We start from the raw sequence: 4,309 nt of genomic DNA on the forward strand, positions 1-4,309 counted from the left end.
CCCTAGACAGCAGCCCACCAGGCTCCGCCATCCCTGGGATTCTCCAGGCAAGAACACTGGAGTGGGTTGCCATTTCCTTCTCCAGTGCAGGAAAGTGAAAAGTGAAAGTGAAGTGGCTCAGTCGTGTCCGACTCTTAGCGACCCCATGGACTGCAGCCTTCCAGGCTCCTCCATCTATGGGATTTTCCAGGCAAGAGTACTGGAGTGGGGTGCCATTGCCTTCTCCAAGTGAGACTGAATAGGACATCCTAAATTGTTGATAGTTGGTCTTTCAGGAAAGAGTCAGGAGTTTATAATAGTGTAAAGTGACTTTCATGTTTTGTTCTATATAACTGAATTATATGATTCTTTAGCATGATATGTTCATGTATTACATAAATAAAAAGAAGAGGAAAAAGATACACAATATTCTTAGCATATCTAAAATACACTTGTTTTTTTCTCAGCCATGTCTTACCTTCTGAATAAAAAGTCACATTAAAAATTATTCTGAAAATTAATGCTTCTTAGCTTCAGGAAATGTGAGATTCTGTATATAATTATTTGTAAAAGCTTCATATTTTGGTGTGACGAATAAAACATTTTAAAATAATGGACTAACTCTAAGCCTTCACTACATTTCAGAGAATTTATAGCCTTTGACATATCTTCTGTAATTGTAAAGGAAGCATTTCATTACTTTTTCAGTTGATTAGATTTGATTCATGAAGTGCTGCTAAAAAATGGAAATGATTATTGGTATTCATCATATTCATTTGTTACATTTAATTTTTGAACTAGCCACAATGTTGTCCAAATCATGTAAGTAGAATCAAGCAAGTGAATAAAGTAGTGTGTGTTATTTATTGTTGTTAAAACTTGAGGTGAATTTAAGGAATCGCTTACCATTAGTTATAATTTAAGTGAAAATAGTTGTTATTAAAAAGTACATTTAAAAATTTTTCCAGGTCAGATTGTTAAATAATCATGTTTTGAGTATAACAGATACTTTGCAAGAAGTAAACTGACGGGATTTTGAAATATTTTTCCTATTCACACTTTTAGAAATAAACATTATGAGTCATATGTCAAAAATAGGTGGATGTTACACTATAAGAGCTCTCTTGATGCTCTGTGACAACCTAGAGGGATAGGGTGGGGAGGGCGGTGGGAGGGGTTTCAGGATGGAGGGGACATATGTATACTATAGCCGATTCATATTGATGTATGGCAAAAACCATCACAATATGGTAATTATCCTCCAATTAAATAAATACATTAAAAAAAGATCGCTCTTAAGCTTCAGACCCATATATACACATAAGTCACTGCTGCCGAATGAGCAGTCACAAAGCTAAAAGGTCAGTGCAATCCTTGGAGGCCCGTGGACGACACAGACAGGTATAGACGTGGGGACCCAGGAAGAGCAAGGAAAAGATAACTCACAGCGTGTTCCTTTCCTGAGGTTCTGGTGGACTGGAGTAGGAACTGTGAGGAAAGGTGACCAGTGCTGTGCAAACATCCTTGATTGCTCTCCAGTCCAGGACGGATGGCAGAGCAGCAGCTCTTTTGTTTCCAGTCCACGTGGGCCCTATTTAGGGTTCTACTACACCTCTAGACAGACAGCTTGGCGTCCCTGCTCTTAGTGATCAAATGTATGCAAAGATCGTAATCTTGCTTAGCCATATTCGCCTTCTCTGTTAAAGGAGAAAGCAAGACAACTTTTCTTTTTCTTTCTTGGAGATGCAAGGGAATTCAGTATTGGCATTACCCATGTTGTGCTTATTTTTAATAATTAGAGCGTAACACTGCACAACTTCACTCAAATGTCTCAAAAAATCTCAGAAATAACACACACCAAGTTGAGCTACCCCTCTTCTTCTCCACACCACTGTATCACTTATTTTTCTCTTTTGGAGTGGTCCAGCCTTTGGCCCAAGTCAGTACCTTTAAGGAGGGTAAACTTTACCCTAAACTTCTCCTCTTTCTCTCTCTCCATATATGGTTAGTTACAGTTTCTGTTGATTCTGTCTTCTGGATAGTTTTTGATCTGAATGACCCACTGCACAGCCGTAGCGCAGGCTACTGGCATTTTTCATCGGAACCAGTGTAATCACCTCATGGTCCATTCCTCTGTCTCTGTTCTTGCACCTCTAATCCAATCTCTGCATCACAATTTTTGTCCAAATGAAAACTGGAAGATGTAATGTGTTTCCTTAAAATGCTCAAACTCATATGATAAAACCTGAGCTTTTTGACATGATTTAGAAGCCTCTAGATAGTTCTTTCTTCTGGCTTCTCTTTCCTTAATTCCCAGTTACCTGGCCAGATCTGGCTCACCATTTTAAGGTTCAAGTTATTTGCCAGTTTTTCTTTGAGATAATCATGTGTGTGTTAGGACTCAATTGTGTCTGACTCTTTGCGACCCCATGGACTGTAGCCTGCCAGTTTCCTCTGTCTATGGGATTTCCCAGGCAAGAATACAGGGGTGGGTTGCCATTTCCTACTCCAGGGCATCTTCCCAACCCAGCCCAGGGATTGAAGCTGGGTCTCCTGCTTTGCAGGCAGATCCTTTACCATCTGAGCCACCAGGGAAGTCCCAATAATACATTGGTTTTTCAGTCATGTCTGACTCTTTGTGACCCCATGGACTGTAGCCCACCAGGCTCCTCTGTCCATGGAATTCTCCAGGCAAGAATATTGGGGTGGGTATTCTGGATTGGAAAGATCCCCTGGAAGACCTCCAGGGGATCTTCAGGGGATCTTCCCAACCCAGGGATTGATCCCGGGTCTTCTGCATTGCAGGCAGATTCTTTACTGTCTGAGTCATCAGGGATGTGTATTGAGACACTTGTTCATCCCTTACACTAGCTTTGGATTGGCTATGTGTTTAGCAATGGTGCTCACTCTCTTGTGATAAGAATCAACACATTTATGACCTCTGGGGATCTGTAAGGGCAGGAACCATGCTGGTACTTTGTTCATTAATGTATCCCGGGTGCATAACGTATATGCTCAATAAATATTTGCTAACTAGTGATAATGAGCTAGTAAGGTTAATTTGCCAGTCATTTCTGTTGCTGTAGTAGTGTAGTATTGGTATTAGTATCTCAGTCATGTCTAACTCTTTGCCACCCCGTGGACTGTGGCACGCCAGGCTCCTCTGTCCTTGGGATTCTCCAGGCAAGAATACTGGAATGGATTGCTATTCTCTTCTCCAGAGGATCTTCCCGACCCAGGAATCGAACCTGGATTTCTTGCATTGTAGGCAGATTCTTTACCATCTGAGCTATGGGAAGATCCTTCTGTTGTTGAAGTCTCCCCAGTTAACCTCTATGACCTAGTCATGCTGAATTTATTTCCAATTTTCTAAAATCATGTGCTCTTTTGGTGCTTTACAGTTGCTGTTGTCTTACCAGGAAGTCTCTAACTCTGCCTGTGTGTCCCCATAATGTCCTATAATTTTCTTCCTCTGATGCTTATCAAACTGGATGGTAACTTCCAGTGTACACATCTCTACCACTCACAGGCTTGTTCCCTGTGTGCATAAAAACTGTTTTCCAGCATCTGGTAGAGTACCAGCCTGTATTTAACACCTAATCCATATTTCTGATTGCAATAAATGAATGAGGAAATGAACTCATATGTATGGAAAATAGGAAGAGAGTGCTTAAGACATGAAAATTACATGATGAAAAAGGTACTTATATTATGATAAACAAAGAAATACCTGTTTAGAAGAAGTTTGGAAAGAAAAGTTCAAAATGTGAGCATGCCTGGGTATGAGTGGTAGGAGTTAGGTGATTTCTTTTTCTACCTGTATTGCTAAGGTTTGTTTAATAGACAATATTAATTCATAGTATTTTGAAAAGTTGAGAAAAAACACAACATAAATATGACTGGGGAATGTACCAATATCTGTGTACAATATTTGTCCTTTTCCACTGGGTTATTTCACTTAACAGAATGACTTCAAGGTTCATCTGTGTTGTAGCATGTTTCAGAATAACCTTCCTTTTTAAGGCTGGATGATATTTCACTATTTCTGTGCCACATTTTCTTTATTCATTCAGTCAATTGACATTTGTGTTGTTTTCCATCTTCCAGCTATTATGAATAATACTGCTATGAAACTGGTATACAAACACCAGTTAGAATCTCTGCTTTCACTTATTTGAGTATACAGGTAAAAGTGGAGTTGCTGGATAATATGGTAATTCTATGTTTAATTCTGAATACATTGATGCTTTCTAGAAATACACATATGTTTATTTTTATTCAACTTTACAGTCCTTGATGAATAAGAGGGCATCTCAAAGTTAGATGGAAA

Source organism: Bison bison, unplaced genomic scaffold, assembly GCF_000754665.1.
Source record: "Bison bison bison isolate TAMUID 2011002044 unplaced genomic scaffold, Bison_UMD1.0 scf7180017864479, whole genome shotgun sequence".
Taxonomy (NCBI): domain Eukaryota; kingdom Metazoa; phylum Chordata; class Mammalia; order Artiodactyla; family Bovidae; genus Bison; species Bison bison.